The sequence below is a fragment of the Crocuta crocuta genome, unplaced genomic scaffold (genome assembly GCF_008692635.1).
Source record: "Crocuta crocuta isolate KB4526 unplaced genomic scaffold, BGI_CrCroc_1.0 scaffold6, whole genome shotgun sequence".
Classification (NCBI taxonomy): Eukaryota; Metazoa; Chordata; class Mammalia; order Carnivora; family Hyaenidae; genus Crocuta; species Crocuta crocuta.
The window spans coordinates 3,161,408-3,182,391 of NW_027531917.1; the positions used below are offsets into that span (position 1 = coordinate 3,161,408).

A 20,984-nucleotide genomic window follows, 5' to 3' on the forward strand; every position below is an offset into this window, starting at 1 on the left:
CTACCTGCCACTAACACATCACACCAGGTAGACTCTTCAATGTATATTATACATTATATGTATATATATGTTATATTAATAATATATTAATATTAATTAATAACATATATGTATATAATGTTATATTAATTTCAGTGTTCTACCTTATGTCATCTGGGCTCATGGTGTTCAATCCTATCAGACTTACCCTAAAGCAAGACTTACCCTTGTTTCTCCTTATATCACATATAATGCCTACATAGCATTCTGCTATACATATGCTGGTAGATTGATATACCCTGCATATATGAGCAGCGATAGGAATACATGTTTGTTTATTTAAATTTTTTTCTCAAATCTGCCCTCTACCAAATCTATATACTGTGTATAAATCTAACTGCTGAATTTCTTTAAAAAATTGCTGTTTGGCAAATAAATTTTATGTAATAGATGGCAACATGGAACTTATTAAAAATTCCTATGTATGAGTATGATTTCCCTACATGCTCTCAGTGAATACAAGGCTAAAGAAAATCAGCAAGTGGAAATCACAAGTTCCATTAGGACTGTAAACATTTTCCAAGCCCTCTGACAGTCTCCCTTCCTTCCCTCTAGGGACTTCTATCCTCTGGAGAGCCAAGGAGTCTTTAACTTCTCCCTATTTAGTACTGGGCTATATTTGTTAAAACATAAGAAAAATGGCTTATACAATAAATTAAGACAACAAATTACACCATACTTAATCTAGTATGGTGCTCACAAACACACACACCAGTCCCACATCTGATGAGTGTTAAAAAAAAAAATGTGTTGGGGCACCTGGGTGGCTTAGTTGGTTAATCGTCCGACTTTCACTTAGGTCATGATCTCGCGGTTCGTGGGTTCAAGCCCCGCGTTGGGCTCTGTGCTGACTGCCAGCTCAGAGCCTGGAGCCTGTTTCGGAGTCTGTGTCTCCCTCTCTCTCTGACCCTCCCTGCTCATGCTGTCTCTCTCTCTCTCTCCTAGAAATAAAAAAAAAAAAGTGTGTGTGTGTGTTGGGGGATGGGTAGGTGGATAAAGAGGGGCATTGGGGCTGAGGAACTGGTGACACATTTGTCCTTTAAGATATACAGGAAATACTCAGAGGTTTTGTCTACTTTGTAAATTAAACTGCAAAGCAGAAGCTCATAAAATGTTTACTTTAATACATCCTCTGTCTTTCCAATCCACCAGATCTCAATAGCATAGTCAAGAAAATCCAGTAACTCTAGAAGGAAACGTAAGGGCTCTTTAAGGTTTATAGCAAACTCAAACTCACTTCTGAAAAGTCCACTCCTCTAAGATCTCTGATATCAGAAGCAACAAAATAAAAGCAAAACAAAATAAAACAAGGGCTCTGCCACCTGCTTCAAGAAGGTTCAGAAAGTTGAGTTTGAGAGGAGGCCTAGAAGACGCACCTTTTCAATCTAAGGTGTGAGCATTCGGTACTGGCAATGGCTATGGTCAACAGCATTTATTTGTGATAGCCTAGAGGGAAACACTTGAAAAGATTTTAGCATTTGATTCGGTTCCTTATCTTTACTTCCAATAACAGAAAAATCAGTTTATCTCTTTAATTGGAGATCTCTTTACAGAGAGAAGAAATGAGATGCTCTTAAAAATTACTTTCCCTCTGTGCCTTGAAGTCCAGAGTTTTGATGAGGCTTTATGTAGATTGAGTTCTTCTCTTGTGACCTTATGAAATGAAATGACAACAAAAACTCAAAACCCAAAACAAAATCAAAACCAAAAAACTAGTCAACTTGTTTTCTAAAAATGAAAAGTTAAAAAAAAAAGTCTAGCCCCCCCAATTATAATAAACCTTAAAATAATTTCTAAAAGACGGTCAAACTCTGGAAAAGAAAATATTCATCTCTGCACTTTGGTTGCTAATTGTTTAGCATGGGAGAGAAGTTCAGGAATCTATAAATTTGGTTTATAAACTTCCTTTTTGTATACACATGTAAGAAAATTAAGAGAAAACTAAGGCCACCATTCTTTGAATTATAGTAGTAAGCTATTCAGATAAAACATTAATAATTCCACTCAGTAATAATATAGCTATTGAGATATAAAGTAGTAAGTACATTCTCATCTTTAATGGTTTGCTGAAATAATTATTAAGGATGGGGTTAATTGTTAAATTTTCTTAAAACTGAGGAGACAAGGAAAAAGGAGAAGAAATAATGTGGACAATTTGGGGACAAGTAGAACAGAATCTTGGGGTGAAAAGGTTTTAGATGGCTAACAAGTAGCAGGTGAGGGTACTGGTACCTCAGCAATAAAGAAAACAAGAAGCCAAGTGGTAAAATAATGACAAAGAAACACTTAATCTAGCTTAAGTTCTTTTCATTTTAGCAGCAATGACCTCCAAATTCCATCTTGAGGATGTCTGAGGTTCCTAGAATCTGTTTCATGAATCAAAAGGAAACATCGATTTCTATACTCTTCTCCTACTGAACAAAAGGTCTACTGGCTCCAAGAGACCAGACAAGCTGTTCAAGATTATAGGTTTCGTGACGTTCAGTATGTCCAAGAAATTGAGAACTGGGAGGCCAGTTAAGACAGTAATCTAGGCTGGATGGGATGAGGCTTGGAACACAGTGGTGGTAGGGTGAATACTATGGAACCAAAACAATGCTACCTCACACCGACGTTACCAGCCTGAAAGACTGGATTTCCTCAAGCCAAAGTCAGATACATAACTATTATACTCTTATAGTGTTAGTGTTAAGATTTTTGAGATTAGAATGCATGTTAGAATCAATGTCAAAAAAGAGCTAGAAGAGGTGATGCAGCTGTCACTGTCCATGCAGTGCCAACACACAAATATCTGGGGAGAGACAGTAGCATGTTGAAGCTTCAACAGGCTGGTATGACTAAGCATGTCACAGACAGGCTGTGATACGTGCAGTGGCACACATGACAAGTGGAGAGTAAGAGATGCTAAGACTGAAAAAGTATTAAATCTTCTGTGTTAAAGGTAGACAGAATCACCACAAATAGTGAACATTTCTAGATCTTTAAGTTCTACTGGCGAGGTGATAGAGAGTGGTATTTAAAAGTGAAGGCTCTCAATTTGAGAAGATGAAAAAGTTTTGGAGACAGGATAGTGGTGTTGGTTGTACAGCAATGTAAATGGGCTTAATTCCACTGAATTGTATAGTTAAAATAATTTTACATTATATATATTTAAAAAAAAAAGTGAAGGATCCAGAGTTAGTCTTCTTGAGTTCAAATACTGCCTCTGATCCTTCTAAATTGTGAGACATTAGGTAAATGTAATAGTATCTCTGTGGTTTAGGTTTTTTTTTTTTTTAATGTTTATTTATTTTCGAGAGACAGAGTGTGAGAGAGAGGGAGACACAGAATCCGAAGCAGGCTCCAGGCTCCCAGCTGTCAGCACAGAGCCCGGCGTGGGGCTCGAACCCACAAGCTGTGCGATCATGACCTGAGCTGAAGTCTGAGGCTTAACCGACAGGTGCCCCCTCTGTGGTTTAGTTTTTAACATCTGAAAATCAGGATAATGGCATGTACCTTATACAGTTGGTGAGGACTAAAGGAATTAATATGTGTAAGACCTTTAGGCAGTGCCTGGAATGCAATAAATGTTTAAGAAATGCTAGCTGTTGTTACTGGTATTGTATTTATTATTATTGCTTTTATTATGAGGTTAAAATGATTAAAAAATTTTAAACTATTTTAAAAAACAGTTCTGGCTTTTTTTTCTTTCTCTTCTTGTTCTCTGGTAGAGTATGAGTTAGACATAAAATGGTGAAACTGTGAGTAGAAAGAGAAGAATAAGTAAAACATGGGCCCTAGAAAATTAACACCTTGCACAATTAGGTCTGGAATAACTAGGAATTGCCTACATCAGCCAAACATTGAAATTCTAGTCTTTAAGCAAAATCATGGTAGGGTCCTGAACCACCTGTGAAGATTTTCAAAACCCCACATGTTTGGTCCCACCTTAGACTTGCCAACTCCCACTGTCCAGAGATGGGGCCCAGGTAACAGGGTAGCCCATCATCTCACAAACACACTCAACTGGGTACTCAGGGATGACTCATTTTTGGTACTTTTAGGTGTATCTGGAAGATTGCTATATATTCTAATACCTAATATTTTGTGCCCTTTCTTCATTTTTTTCCTAATAGTGCCTTTCTGCTTTGATTGAAAAGGCCACTTTCTCTATGCACATCTATGGGCTCCTTAAGAAAAGTCTGCTAATAAATGTTAGCGTAAAGTGTGTATGTGGTTTCTAACTGTGGCTACTGCTGAGCTATTCCTGAATAACTCATGTACCTAATGAGAATGTAGTTCTGCACCATCCCATCCCCACTTTAGAGCTACACAGATCTGTGGCTTTTATTAGAGAGATTTGTATGGCTCAAAGAGATACCCTATTTCTTTTTTTAACAGTGGTTTTCACTCAATGAGAGGTGGCAGCTAAGGTTTGTTTGTTCCCCCCCCCCCCTTTGGGTAAAGGTACCATTCTAACGTGGTCTGATTTAATTTTACTGCTCTGGTTTAGGGCACTGGCATACTTCAAAGCTACCCTGCTAGAGGGAGGCTTCTTCCTTTGAAGTACACTAGGTGGAAAGTTTCGGGATGCGCAGTGGAGGGTGTAAGAGTCAGAGGAAAACAGTGTGACTAGAGTCTCCTGATGGTTTCTCCTTGCATGCTCTTTTGCCCCTTTACCTACAAACAGATCTTATTTTACTTTCTAAAATTGCAGATCAGCCAATCCTCAATGGCTCCCCATGACAAAGAAGGTAAAGCCCAGCCTCTGAGTCTGGTGTTAGAGGCCATCTACCACCTGACCTCAGTGGCTCAACCAAATTCCTAACACACACCCTCTAGTTTCCTCACAGCCCCTCCACATGCCCAGCACAGCTGGGGCTGGAGCACCTGGTGCCCATCATCCTCCCATCTCCTTAGTCCTCGTTCTCCTTTCTCTGAACTTTAGCAGGAATGGTCTGTGTCACTCATTATGATTCTTAGTCATATGGGCTGCATTTTAAATTAATGATTTCATACATGTGTGACTTACCTCACTAACCAGACTAGAACTCTCTAAATTGGAGGACCATGGGTTGAATTCAGCCCACATACATGTTTTGTTTGGCCTACACAATATTTTTGAAGCATTTGAAGTAGTTGTCCATATTAAAAAAAAAAATCTGGAGATGGCACATAATAAAAATCTGGATTTTGACTTCTCTTGACAAACTGGAAGCTTTGACTTCTGGGCCAGCATTCCAGGATGGTTTCAATAAGCTAGGGCTGCATAATGACTGATCCCATCAGAAGTGCTGTGTCCTTTCTGCTTTGCCGTAGTCCCAATTCACCTCTCTGTCTTCGACCTGGCCTTTTCCTACTCCCTCACACAGACTTCTGCCTCCTCCAGCCGTCTAATTTTTTTTAATGTTTACTTATTTTTGAGAGACAGAGAGAGTGAACATGAGCAGGGAGGGGCAGAGAGAGAGGGAGACACAGAATCCGAAGTAGGCTCCAGGCTCTGAGCTGTCAGCACAGAGCCCCATGCAGGGCTTGAACTCACGGATCGAGAGATCATGACCTGAGCTGAAGTCGGACACTTAACCGACTGAGCCCCTCCTCCAGCCATTTAAACATGCATCCTCTGAACTATACCTTAAGTCCTTGGAGGATATAGCCTTTGTCTTTACTTCATCATTTTCAGGGTACCTAGCACCATGCTATTTACATAACAGATTCTGAAAAATACTTCCTGAATAGAATGAAGAAAGGCCACAAGTGAAGAAGCAGATGACAGTGATGAATCAGGGAGATAAAGATAAAAGGTGGTGAGGGTAAGGACACATGAATGAAGGGTTTTTCAATATCTCAAAAAGAATATGAAATGGAAGATCTTGTTCTTTAATAGTATCAAATGGCAGTGATTTATAAAGCTCTTTTAGAAACTTATAAGAGGTATTTCGTTTTAAAAATGATAGCTTCCCAGAAGGTGGACAACAGAAGCAACTTACATTAACTGGAGATCTTCAACTCTGAGTTTACTGTACTGTGTCAATAGTGAAATGAGTCAGTATGACTTTTTTTTTTAAAGGAAAACTGTGAATTTTTGAGTCTTAACTTTGTACTCCTGATTAGAGAAAAGAGAAATCGCCCTAAAGGCAGCCTTCATTTTTATGTCCATCTACAAAGTCTCAAAAGAAATATACTGTAAAAGCTGAATATTACCCAGGGCTTTTTCCTGAACTTGTACCAAATGTCTTCTGCAAGCTGCCCCTTTTCTCTCATGTGTGGATGAAGTTCACAAGGCCAGGAAGAACAGAGTCCCAGAATACTAAACACATTGCTCAATGACTAAACTTCAAGTTAAACTTCACAGATGAAGCTGTGGCTCCAGGGAACAAATCAAGGCTTAATTCAGTGTTTTAATGAGGTTTTACAGTTTCCCCCTTCTACTGAAATGCCTCTGCAATTTTACTGCCGAGCAGATCAGGAAAAATTGGTCTGAGTGATCTGTTGATGCCTCTAGGTTTGAGGATATAACGTGAATAGAGTTGATGGTGAGGTGCTGGGGGATTCAAAGAAAAGAAGTGGAGAGATTCTCAATTTGTTCACTATGAGAGTTTGTGTTTGAAATAGAAGTTGGAGGAACTAAAGCTGAACAAAGCTTCAGATTTAGGACGTGTGTATCTCAAGCTGTTGGGGCAAAGAGGAGGTCACAAATGGGGAACTTACAGAAGCATCCAAGAATAGATATCTGTCTCACTTGACTGTTTGTGAGGTTTTCTCTGAGAAAAGAGGTGACCTCATTTTTCATTTCAAGAAATTACAACTTAAAACCCATATGCCTTATCAGTATGTGCTGTGGAAAGTTTCATTCCATAGTTTATCACAGTTTCTAAAATCCCAAACTGTGCAGTTCGGTGAGAGAGGGAATGGAGGAGAGTGGGTCAGAACATAGGCTCTGGGGTCTGACACACTTAGACTGGGGCCTTGGCTTTGCCAGTCAGTGGATTTAGGATAGATAACTTCTTCCAGTCCTGTTTTCGTCACCAGCAAAAGAAGAATAAAAATAGTACATATTGCATGGTATTATTCTGAGGTGTGAGTGTGAGATTACATGCAGAATACTTAGCACAGCATCTGTCAGAGAGTCTCCAAACAAGCTATTTTCATCAGTCTCTCAAAAATGTAGAAAGACTTATATGGTCAGTTGGGTGAAAGGTCATCAGGATCTTCAAGGGATATATAAATTGGCTTGGCATGGTGCTCATAGTTGGTAATTCTAGACAAGGTTGACGTCAGTGACCTCTGCCAGAAGAACATGGGGTCTGGGTGATTTTCTGGTAGGAGGAATAGGCTATACTGAGCCAGCCATACCCACACCTCTGCCCTCTGTCATCAAATGCATGCATTTCTGAACCAGTTGGGTGCATGGGGGCTGCTCTGCATGAAGCCAACTGTCCCATATGGAGACTTATCCCACAGCCTTGAATTTTAACCAACTGAGCTAACTGGTAACACATAACCAAAGGCATGTTCCCTGCTTGCAGGAGGCCAGCAGACTTTTACAGGGACACATCACAAAAAAACTTTAACAAGATGCAGCACATAAAATGCATTTTAGTTAATATCCAAGAACATGAGTTTGGAAAAACCACAGCTACTCTGTCCATTCCAATTTATAAGCAGATTCTACATCCTGAGAGGTCTAGGCTTTTACTGGCCTTTTTCCCTGATGATGTAATGAGTATCTGAAACTGACATGCCTAAAGCTGGACAAGAAGCTCAGTACTAGAGATCACGTCATCTTTCCTTAAAGTAATATCTCATGCATTCTCAGTTTCCTGTAGAACGATCAGACACACTTGGAGAATGCAAAATTGCAGAATAATAGAACTGCAAAAGTCTTCAGAGTTTATCTAGTTTACGGGAGAAGTAAAGAAAGCATATGATATGCAAAAATTATAACAGCTAAGTGTTGGCTCTGCCAGCACCAGTCTTCTTGGCTCCAGGTCCAGAGCTTTCCATTACAATCAGCCACCCTGAGAAATCCAACCATCACCTCCTTTTACAGAGCTACTTCAAAGTTGTGGGCAAATCACCTGTTCATTTTTTTTTAATGGTCTGGAGCTGTCATCTGATTGTATAGATGTCTAATGCAACAAGATATTTGTTTACAGCTGCCTATACACTCAACATTAACTGTGTTAATTATATTATGACACCACCGTTAATTGCTAGTACATAACCCAGCAAGTGCTAAAAGGACTTCTCATCTACATGTTAAAATGTTGGAATGATGTCTTTATTTAGCTCTACTATAATGATATGAACTTTCCTTATCTTTTGCATCATCAGCTAGTAAGCATTTAATAACTGCAATTGATTTAATATTGAATTATTCTGGTTTAATATAGATATTTCTAGGTTATTAAATAAAAGTTTCTAAAAAACCTCTCATAAAAATTTTAAAAAGTAAATGTTAGGTCTAGAGTATTTAACAATATTTATGGAATGATGTATCAGAGGTTTGTCAGTTCATCAGCTGAAAATGTTGTGAGGGAATCCCAGAGCTGAGAGTCAGACCTGGTTTCCAGCTAGAGGCTTGTAACATTCTTAGTCAGCAGTAATTCTTGGTACCCTAATACTTGTCTGTTGTAAAATATACCTAAATAGCTTTCTTCTCTGTTGCCTATCTTTTAAGTCATAGCTTTCCACTCATGACTTTGGGTAAGCATGAACCTTCTTTTTATCTGTGTCTTATATTCATAACCAGATCGGTCAGGATCCTCTTTCTTGAATGCTGTCTTAGTTTGGGATGCTATAATAGAATACCACAGACAGACAAAGAACAGAAATTTGTCACAGTTCTGGAGGCTGAAAGTCCAAGATCAGGGTGTCAGCATGGTCAAGTCCTGGTGATGGCCCTCTTCCAAATACGGACTGCTGATTTCTCTATCCTCACACAGTGAAAAGCCAAGAGAGGAAGCAATCTCTCTTACGATTTTTATAAGGCACTAATCCCATTCATGAGTACTCCACCTTCATGATTTCATCTAATCCTAATTACCTCCTAGTGGCCCCACCTCCACATTGGGGGGAGAAGGAAGGTTTCAACATATGAATTTGGGGAGATAAGGTATGCAATTCAGTCCATAACAAAAGCCTAAGACTAAGCCAGGGCTCTGTACACATGGGTTGCCCATTATACAATCTATCATATCAGAAAAATGAGAGAAGTATAGAGATAATCTTTGGATTCCTTGGGGGTAATGATAAAAAAACAACAACAATGTTTATCATATTGTAGAAGGCTAAATCATTTAACATAAAACAAGCAGGAATGTGTACAATACTGAGAACATTATAAAATGTTAAGGCTAGAATTTTCTTGGGTTACAGAACTCTTTTTTCTAAACTTTTGGGATAGTCACAAAAATGACCCTTCTCCCAAGGGTGTTTGAGAACTGAAGAACTGAGACAGGAAGAGATTAAAATGTAAATGTGAAAATATCAAGCATATAAAGATGTAACAGTGGTGGTCTCTACATGATATAATTATAGGTAATTTTTTATTTTTATCTTATTATCTTCATGTATTTTTTACATCTCTACAGTTAACATGTTACTTTTATAATCAGAAATCCCATGAAGCTTTAAAATAAAGGTAAAGATAGGGTTTTTAGGATTTATAAATATTCAAGGAAACACAAATTAGGGCTTCCATCAGGTGGGGAATGTCCTAACATGACAATACATCCTGTGAATTCTGGAAAGGGTCATGTAGCCACATCAATCATATAGTGAAAATAATACTCCATGGGATGAATGAAGTGAGTGTGTCAGTGGCATTGGGAATAATGAAAAACTAAGAGGGTGTTTTAGTGATACTAAAGATTCCAAGAAGAGCTAGAGAGGCATTATTCAGGATCCCAAAGTCAGTGCTTGAGGTGATAGCCCTCTCAGGAACACTATAAGAAACATATCACTGATATCATGAGAACAGAATAGGGAGAATTAGGAGACCCTAAGCCCAGGATAAGGGTTGCCCAGACATGTTCTATAGGGCAAGACCAGTGTCTATAGGGAAGACACTGGTAAGAGTCTAGACAGGAGACTTCCAGAAAGATGATTCTAATCTGAAGTCAAAATAATGTGGGCCAAGGTATAAATGCTAGAACGTGGAAGCAGAAAGGGAAGTCAGAGGACAAAAAGAGGTTCTAGAGGCTAGCAAAACACATTTAAAAGTTTTGGGAAGGGCCTGTCCTGTGATTAATGAAATTCAACCTCAACAGAGTAACATGAGATTGAGTGTGAAATTATTGTCCATTATTTCAATTCTTGCATTTGAACTCAACTATAACACCTGAGACAGTGAGAGAAAAAGGGGGGAAAGGCTATGGAATTCAGATGCACTGTGACTGAAGGCATGCATCTCATCCTTCAGCTTGGGGGTGTTGGTGGAAATCTGCCCAAAGACAGTGTAAACCAGAAGGAAGGGAAACCAATCATCTGCTCTCCTTTGCCCCAGTGTGTTCAATACAGTTTATTTGAGTCTCATTAGGAAGAAATTAAGGTTGAATGCTTAAGTCTTGGGTCAGAGATGGATCGCTCAAATGCCATCAATAGCCAGACAGGTAATATAAATGAATGAAATGGTTTAGTCTAGACTGGCCCATGGTGCAGGTGAGAGCCCATATTCTGTGTGAAGGGATAGCTGAAGAAATGTGAACCCAGATTTGTCATATCTTCTGAATTTTCAAGAAAAGCAAGATACCTGGATTTCTTTGTGACAGCTGCTCTCATTTGCAACTAATTCAATTTCTTTAAAACCCCATCATTCAGGTCAAAGAAAACATATCTGGGAAGAAATGTTATGTCTGAGCTAGTTGGTGAACTTTGCCCTAGACCCCATCTTTAGTATAATTGCAACTTTGGTTAAGGAGGAGAATTTAAACACTATATGCTACCTTAAAAGCATGCAAATGCCTTTAGCATACTAGGGAGACTGAAGTGGTAAAAGAAGCTGGGATAATGCAGCCGTTCACAGCTCATGCCTCGGGGAGAATATTACATAAGTTTAAGTAAGCCTAATGTCCAGATGTACAAAGAAGAAAGTATAGAATTTGGGAAGAAGTTAAGTGTAGGCCAGAGTCCATGTCTGAAAACACTTGCATGCAATTTACTTTGATTTTAGTAGGAAGTTGTGTATAAATACTGGCGAACAAAACTGGGCCCCGAGTGGCAATTTTATAAAATGATACAGACTCAGCAAATGCTATGGCAGTGACCAAAGAATTGATTAGTTAGGGTTTTTGTGGCTTTGGGTAGATTTCCAGGTAAGAGACAATATGGTGAAAACAAGTATGTACATCCCAAGTGGATGGAAAGCTCAAGGATGCTTTGTTTGAGACTATACAAGTAAAAGTGCTAAAGTGAAGACCTCTAAATGTTCAGGGAGATGAGAGAATTTAACAAGATTCTTACTATCTATATCAGGTGTGTGTCTCCCATCCCTTCCCTCCCCATCCGCCTTCCATTAATGTTTACTGGGAACCCGTGAATGTGACTTTATTTGGAAATATGGCCTTTGTAGATGTAAACAAGTTAAGATGAGGTCCTAGAGGATAAAGATGGGCCCTAATCCAATGATTTGTGTCCTTACAAGAAGAGGGAATTTGGATACTGACACACGCTGAAGGAAGACAACCATGCAAAGACAGAGGCAGATTTTGGAGTTACTACTACTACGACTACCACCCAAGGGCTGCTGACAACCACCAGATATTACAACAGGCAAGGAAGGATTCTTCCAGAACTTTTGGAGAGAACATGGCTCTCCTGGTACCTTGATTTCAGCCTTCTAGCCTCCAGAACTGTGAGAGAATAGACTTTTGCTGTTATATGCCATTCAATTTGTGGTAATTTGTTATAGCAGTCCTAGGAAACTATGTCTTTTCAAGCCACTTCTGTCTGAGATGGAAGTCTTGCTATGGTGAATTACACAATGACTTACAATTATGGCCCAAAATTGGAGCAATATGTTAGGTATAAGAGATAAAGGCACAGGAAGCATATGGTCAACGGAGCATGAAAACCCTCGTTTCTGAAGAGAATAGAAATGAGGAATAATGACTGGTAACCAAATGGAGAACAGGAGAACTCCAACTCCAACAGTGTTATACACAGCATTTATCCCAGAGTTGAACTAAATTTAATTTCACTTAGGGGAAATTATCCATTGCAGATTTAAAAAATTCCAGTCATCTTACTCTTGCCCAACCTAGTTTCCTTTCTGTAAAAAAACCAAGCCATAGAAAAGAAATACAAGGTATTTTACGTTCTTTGCAAATGTAAAGAAGAAGATTAAATACTAACTTATTTATAACTTTGTCCTCTTCCAAATCCAGAAAGTTTGCCTTATATAACGTAAACTCAAAAATAAGTTTACATTATTGTTGGGGGGGAGTTTTACCTTTGTAAAACTTGTAAATATAATTATTTTTATTTTGGTTGTAGAAAGAAACACAGCATTAATTTATCCATGGGTGCTCAGTGTTAATACTTTCTCTTTTGGTCTTGTATCTTTATGTCTTAGATCTCTTTTTTCCACACTAGCCTGGAATTTCTAATTTAAGCCAGCAAGAGAGAGGAGAGGCTTCATTAGTCTCACTAAGCAGTTCACTTAACAGAGTGACAATAGTAACACAAATGGTGCCATAAGGCCTATCTTTCAACTGGATGCACTGAATTTTAGTAGGATACATACACATATCCACATATCACCACCAGCCACCATTACCACCACCACATACCTAGACTTTGGACCAAAAGCTCTTCTTGCAATTTTGGGGCACATAAATGAATCTCTTTTACTTTATTTATTTTATTTTTTTTCTATTTTTTTACAAATAGTTTATTGTCAAATTGGATTCCATTTATTTATTTATTTTAAATGTTTTATTTTATTTCTGAGAGAGAGAGACAGTGTGAGCAGGGGAGAGTCAGAGAGAGAGGGAGACACAGAACCTGAAGACAGGCTCCAGGCTCTGAGCTAGCTGTCAGCACAAAGCCGGACACGGGGCTCGAACCCATGAATGGTAAGATCATGACCTGAACCAAAGTCAGACGCTTAACCAGCTGAGCCACCCAGGTGCCCCAACGAATCTCTTTTAAATGTGCCATTCATTAGAAAGGGTATTGTTTTATATCAATCTCTGGTTGATTTCCGGAATGTGGATGTCTGCTCACATAAAACTACAATGAAGTACTTTAGTACAGCACATGTGTGCCATAGTCAATTACATGTCAAGAGAAGATTCAACAGTATCTGCTCATTATAAGCATGTATCATTGGGTTCCAGTCAGCTCTGTACGAGCTGGACTCTCAGACAAGTTATGATCAATGGTAGCCTAAATAATGTAACAACACATGATAATATGATAGATAACTTAAAGGTGTATTGGTAAGTTGTGTGTACCTTCTGTGTGATATTTTGTATTTCTTATACATTTCTAATATTTATTTTTACATAAATACAAAATATTTTATAATATATTCCATGTTATGAATATACGAAAATATATATTCATAAACATATGATAATGAAATGTATTAAATATACATTTGTAATACATAAAATATACAATGTATATTTAGGAATGTGAACAATTAGTTTTAATTTGTTATTCAATATTGAAATAAGATTATTTATGACTCTTTTTTTTAAGACCCTGTATTAGTCTAATTGCATAGCAATTACTGAAGTATCAAAATGAATTTAAAAAAAAACTGCAACAAAACAGAATGTGGAAAAAAATAAGTTGTTGAAGTCAAGAGAAAACAGTTTCATCCATTCAAATTTATGATTTATGGAAAGGGCTTCATTGCTCCCATTGACTGTCTTGATAATAAGCAGATACATGACAATTTAAAAGTAAATTTACACTAACAAAATATCACTTACATGTGTTTTCTATATTGAAGGTAGGCATAAGAAAATTTGCAGGAGGGGATCTGGCTGCCTAAAATATTTGAAAACAATGTCAAAGGCATTCCAGAGCTGCTTCTGGACCAAATTCTAACTCTGAAGACACAATCCACAGGGAGCTACTTTTGTGTTTTAAGAAATATGTACTCACACAATCACATTCCAAGGTCACAGGTGATAATTTAATGAGACCTGGGGAGATTTTACAGAGACTTTCCTAAAAAAGAAAATCATGAAAATATGTCTGATGTAATTTGGATTTGTTCATAAACAAATAAACATTCTATTTTAGCATTAAAACACAGTTAAAATCAATTTTAAGAGATTTTCATACAGAGCATTTCAGATCTAATCCTTTCTCTGATATTGCCCAAGCTCTCTGTCAGTATAAGCTCCCAGATATATTAGAAGGTGCTCAAGATATGTTAGTAAATAGATGAACAAATAAAAAACCACTTGCCCCTGAACACTGCCCATGATGACAATGTGGGTCATTAAAATAGCACGTCCCTTTAAATTTAGGCCACTAGAAAGCTTGGAGCTAAATTTGTGATTTACTTCTATAACTATAAGGGACCGGATAATATATATTTCTGTTTCCACTCCTGTCTGTGGCTTTATATTCCAGTTACTCCAGTTCTTTCAATTAATTACTTTATTCTTCTGTAATACATGTTCTTTGGAAGTGAGGTACATATAGATTAAATAATAAAAAGAAGAAACTTTCTTAAGAATGTAAGATTCTAGTACTTTATTAACCTCTCCTACAACACTGAGTGACTTTTTTTTTTTTAAAGTCCTCTTCAAACTGACTCTTCCACCTTGAGCAAGTTCTGGAAAACCCTAAGGTTTCATGGGAAAGTTAGAAAAGCCATGGCCTAACTGCTGATCTTTATTAGGTCTGTCTGTCCCTTGAAAGAGAGGATACTCCTCTGAAGTAGTACTTTATGAATCTAGACATCAGTCTGTTTGCTGCCATGGCTCATATTTGCCACTTTTCTATTATGTAGAGAAGACACATATTCCCAAGGCTTAATTTCAAATACTAGGTTAAGAAGGTAAAAGAAATAAAAAGAAGAAAGAGAAAAGAGAACTGTCTGTCAGTGTCAGGCAAATTTCTATAGTTCTTTTCAGTTGAATTTAGACATCAACTCTGTTTTGGCCTGAAAAATGTATGTTTTTTTTTTGTTGTTTTTTTTTTTTTGCTATGCTTTTTTTATTCCCTTTAAGACACAATTCATTTAGGTTTGAAAATAGACTATTGTGTATGTGGTAACTTTCATTCCATGACACAGACAAAAGTGCTTTTCAACAATTGTCCAAGTCCATATTTAAGCAATTAGTTTAGACCATCATGTCAAGTCTTATATGATTCTGCACAACAGATTTTCTCTAAAGAGTAAAATACAATTTAAGAAGCTGAAAGTAAATTTAACTAGGAGAAAACCCTGGGGCTAGATAGGAATGCTGGAATCCCAGTCTTTGTCCATGTACAGGAGCTAAGTAACATAAAACCCACCTGGACTTCACTGTTTTCTTTAGCTGAGGTGTCAATAGAGTAGAAAAAAATTCCTGAACTGGTTTTGTTTTCCCTTTTTAAAAAAGTAGTGTAAGAATCATCTGGCATCTCCATTGCCATGAGCAGTTTCTCCCCTCACACCCCATGGTGGGATGTGTCACAATAACTTTGCACCCACAGATATGGCTTCGGGGTGGCCCCTGAAATAGAGTGAGCTGTCTGTGTAGGCAGCTTGCTTTGGTTAGCTACAGCTGCGGGGAAGAGCTGGCTGCACTCTCCTTTCCTTCTCTTCCCCCATCCACCCCAAACAAATGTTTCAGGCAGCTGCCACACTTGAGTGGCGACAGCACCCAAGGCTCTGAGGGTGAGGGAAGGGGGAGAAATAAAGAAGGTTCTGTAACTAAAGCATAACCAAATTCTGGGATGAGTAAGTGAGCTAACTTTAACTCTGCTGCTAGTTTTCCTGGTAAAATAGAGACCACGGAAGAAGGTATGTGGTCCAGACTTGTCTATCTCCTTCCATAATGGCTGTTCAGCAAAGCTTGGGATCTTGTCATTTGAGAAGAAGATGGACAAGAATGTGGAAAGACAACGCAAGCCAAAGTTGACCTGGATTGTGGCTAGATGGTCCATATATCCCAGTTTGCCTGAGACGATCCTGTATTATTAACTGTGTCTCCTTTTACTCTCAAAAGCTCTGGTCCAATGTTTCTTAGAAGGGCATATTTACAATGCAGGGGGACAATTCTTCCTTTCATGAGTCTGCTTTGCTCACTGTAGAAAATTTAGCAAACCTACCTTTGCCCACTAAATGCTAGCAATAGAACTCCACCCTATCATTTTTCGCCCACCCTGTCATTCTGACAACAAAGAATGCCTTCCTTCTTCTCAAATGCTTTCTGGAGGCAGTCACAAAGCCCTGATGGATAGCCACTGAATGCTGTCTTAGTTAAGAAAGCTGAAGAGGCTAAGGGAGATGAAATGGTTTGATCAAGGGCACAGTAGAAAGTGGCTGTGGCATTGTTTCTTGACTTCATATGCAGTCCTCTTTCAAGGACAATTCTATTGTCCCATGACAGACAACGGTAGTTGAATCACTGTTTGTAGAGGCACTGACTTCAGGGAAAGAATTTATATGTGGTAATACCAGTGTTTTATTTGTGACTACTTAATCATATGCAGTTGGTAGCTTCATAACCCTTGTTACCTTCAGAGGCTATTAATAATAATGGCATTTTTCAAGGAAGACCTCATACTTCAGGTTTTAAACACATAAAATGTGAAGACAAGTCATAAAAACTTTTCAGAAAGGGAGTGGAGGATTGCCATTATTTTTTTAAATAAATATACTTTAAAGAGGGGTTAACAACAGTTAACAACAATAGCACCAACAAATATGCTTTTGAAGGACGCTTTCTTTTAAAGAATTAAGAATCTTTCTTCTAAAAGCGTTTAAGGATATAGTATTCTCAAAAGAAGCCAATAACAACACCTTACCTCTTATGGCTCTTATTAGTTTCTCTTCTCTAACAAGTTTTAGTCCTGAAAATAACCCTCGGAGGTAGGCAGGGAGAGTGTTATTATCCATTTTACTGATGAGGAAATTGAGGTTAAGAAATTGTAGTGGACTGCCAAAAGGTGAGAAGACCTTCAGTCCAGTACTCTTTAGGTTGCATCCAGAAAACTCACGTCAGGAGCACTGTTGAGAGTCAGCTATTAGATTTATTAGCTTTCAGCCTCTTTCTCCAGCATTTAGGAGAAAATATTATTTTTTCCTCCACATAATTACTCAGGGTCATTTGTACTTGCTAACAGCAGAAGTCTTCAACCATGGGTAATGCGGCACGCTGGTTCACTCACACACTCACCACTTACGGAGCACTTTCTGTCAGGCTTGGCTGAGGCATGGAGGGTGCACAGGCTAATCAGACCTGGCCTTTCCTCTGAAGGGTTCACAAACATCCTAAAAGCGTGTTTAGTACTTCTTCCATTTGATCAAAGTTGACTCATTTCTATTACCTTGTGCAGATATGCCCAAAAGGTTGATTGTGACTGGCTGGTTGTGCCTAAGCCAGGGTCTTACCTTGGGATGCCAAGTGACCCCTCTTTCGCTAAGCCCTCCCTTCACAAATAACCAACTATAACAACCCCAAGCCCTGAGGACATATAGTCTTTATGTATACAAGTATACAAGTTGTAGAAATAAACCCAAGGTGCACCAGTTGGACTACTACTGGTAGAGTAAAAAAAAGGCTGTTTAATTGATTTTGGTGACAACATTAAGAATTAGATGTAGAATGATCTAAAACCTCTAACTACGTTGCCAAAGGAACAATAACTCTGAAATTCTCTTTTTAAGACACTTTTGAGGGAGAAAGAGGAGTGGACTGTCTAGAATTGGGCTCTTATACAACTCTAAAATAGTTACTGGGATTTAAACTGTTGGAATATCCTTCTCTGAGCAGTTTCAAATTTCTAGCGATTAGAATTCATAGGGTTATCAGTGCCTTGGAGATTTGTTTAGCCAGTTACTGTGAATACAGATAACTGTACAGCTTTGGGGGAAAACCAAGCTGTCACCATGTTACATTTCCTCACTATCCCCTTGCTTCTCCATTCCTTGTTTTTAAAAAATAAATAAAGCAAGCAAGCATGTGGCAAATGTGTTTCTATTTTTCCACTAAGAATGCAGACATGACAGTTTCTTCCCCTTCTTTTCTCTCATCTTCCTCAGCTCCATTTCTCCCCTTCCCAACAAATGACCTCATCCCTGCGCAGAAAGGACACCAGCTGCAGGGAGGGTCTGCTTCTACCAAGCGGGATCATTATCATCATTAGTAATGCCAAGGAGCCCAGACAGCCTTGTCAGCATGTGCAATGTGTTACAGTTCTGTGGTCTCCCCACATTCACGACCAAGCTGCTGTCTGGAAATGTAAAGGCTTCGCCTTCCTAAAAATAATGTCACCAAAAGAACATTTAGATATTTCTTAACAAATCTATCAGTGACTGTAGCAACAGTCATGAAAACCTGCCAAGATGATGAACCTGGTGGTAGCTTCACAAGTCATTTGGGCACAAAAGTCTCACTTAAGAATAATGAAGACTACTGATTTTTCATGGGGAGAATTACAGGCACTTGTTTGCAAGAGAAGGGCTGCCTAGAAAATGAAAATTGGAAAAAAAATTTAAACACTGGCACAATAGAAGCTAATGTTTTGATCTCAATGTTTATAGACATACCCCTATAGATTCATGTTCATTTTTTCATGCATTTATTTACTCTTCTCCACTATCCCCGCTGTTAATTAGCCCCAACTCATTCCAGAGAATGAGCATTTACCAGATATAGTAACAGTAGCAATTACCATATACTGACTACTATAAGCTGGACACAGAGCTTATAAACTGTATGCATGTGTCTCAACTTCTTGAACAGAGAGATCATTACTTCCATGATTTAGATGAAACAACTGAGGCTCAGAGAAGCACCCTGGGCCCTCCTCTGAAAACATGCATCTGTCTATGTGATCTTATCCATACTCACGGCTTCAAATATTATCTATAAGGTGTTACTCAATTTATATTTCCAGCCTAGATATCTCTTCTGAGCTCCAAATCTGTTTTTATACTTACCTGTATGACATCTCCACGTGGATGAATCATAACTATCCCAGATCAAACTTGGGGTCTATTCCTGCCCTCCATCCCACCCTGCCCCCTAGGCTAGGCACTCCTCCGAAAGTTCTCCTATCAGGAAACAGCATCTCATGTTAGAAAACTGGGAGTCATCAGCAACACTCTCCTATAACGTCACCAATCCAAGCAGCCACCAAGTCTTGTAAACTCTACCTTCCAAATCGGTCTTCAAACTATCCACTTCTCTACTGACTGCTACAATCATTTCTCACTTAGAAAATGGCATTAGCCCCATTGGTTTCCTTCTTCAACTCCTCTAATCGATTCTGTGATGAGATACAACAGAGTGACTCAGGCAGAAACTTCATGTTCAAATCATGTCTCCCCTGCCCCCGCCACCCCCCCCATCCAAAGAAAAGGCCAGAATTCTCATCAGTGCCTACAAGGCCCTGCTTAATCTTGGTTCCTCTACTTCTGAATCTTTCCACTTTCCTCTCAGTCCCTGTGCTCCAGTCTAGCTCAGCTTTTCTCATTCCCCCTCTGTACCAAGTTCTTTCCTGACTTTGGGTATTAAAACCAGCTGCCCTTCAACATGTGATGCTCTTATACTCCTCCTTTTTAGGCTATTCTTTAAACGTAAGCTTACATATTATTTCACAAAGTAGTCTTTCCTGCTTCATTGACTCAGATTTCCCCAGTGTTTCTTTTTATGCTTACTGTGAGTGAAATACTTACTTAAATATTTGCTTTTCTTTGACTTTCCTAACCAGGGCATAAACTTGATGCAGTGAAAGACCTTATCTGTCTTGTAAACAAGAGTATGCATTCTCTGTTAAAATCCTGCAAAGCATCAGAGCTCTGTATAAATTCAATATCCCATAATCAGTTTCAGGGATGTAAATCTCCTAAGTCTCAAAGTCCTTAGAGACTCAAATGGATGGAGGGATGAATAGGTAGTTGAAAGGAATGGGGTTTGGGAGTATAGCAGGATTGGGAGGAACCTGTCTCCCATAGCATATGTGAAATAACAAACCCCCATTGGCTTGCTCAAGCAGTCATAATAAAGACCTGATGTGGTTGAGAGAGAGAAGACTTTAGACACAGTGGAGTTGCCATGAGTTGAATAAAACGAGATTTAAAAGCCAAGCAAATAGTGCCTGTCTGGCTCATTTGGTGGAGTGTGTGACTCTTGATATCGAGGTTTTAAGAGGACACTTAAAAGTAATAGAAAAACTAAACCAAAACCCCAAAACCAAGGAAACAAATTTTTAATATAGTTGAAAATAACAAAGAGAGATTTTTTAAAAAAAATTTTCAATGTTTTATTTACGTCTGAGAGAGAGAGAGAGAGAGAGAGAGACAGCGTGAGCAGGGGAGGGTCAGAGAGAGAGGGAGATACAGAATCTGAAGCAGGCTCCAGGCTCTGAGCTGGCTGTCAGCACAGAGCCCGACACGGGGCTCAAACCCATGAACCGTGAGATCATGACCTGAGCAGAAGTCGGACGCTTAACCAACTGAGCCACCCAGGCGCCCCAAGACAGAGAGATTTTGAAACGACAAAATATAATCTTCTAAGGAGAAAGAAAACTTACAGGATGTGGTTTTCTGCATACATCTCTCTTCTCTTTCCTAAGTGTGTATACTATGTGTGTATTGAGGGTACAGTGCAGATAATGCAGAATGGGGTAAAAAAAAGGGGGGGCTACTAGAAATGTCTTAAAAAAAGCCTCTCTGAGGTGTGAAGTCTGGGGATTGAGTGTTTTCCATCTGACACCTAGGATGTTTGCCTCTCTCAGCACTACGTTCTCTGCTGGGTGGTCTGTCGCTGACTCTGATGGAG

At 38.7% G+C, this 20,984-nt stretch overlaps 1 protein-coding gene across 5 annotated transcripts in view; it reads right to left on the reverse strand.

Moving 5' to 3' along the window:
• Positions 1 to 20,984, reverse strand: part of CMSS1 (cms1 ribosomal small subunit homolog) — a 386,003-nt gene that overhangs the window by 127,766 nt on the left and 237,253 nt on the right. For 2 of the 5 annotated variants that reach the window (XM_077774844.1, XM_077774843.1), the window contains exon 2: positions 14,140 to 14,205. The exons of the other annotated variants lie outside the window; for them this stretch is intronic. The gene's annotated coding sequence lies outside the window, so the exon portion shown is untranslated. The remainder of the gene's footprint in view (positions 1 to 14,139; positions 14,206 to 20,984) is intronic. 5 annotated transcript variants of the gene reach the window in all.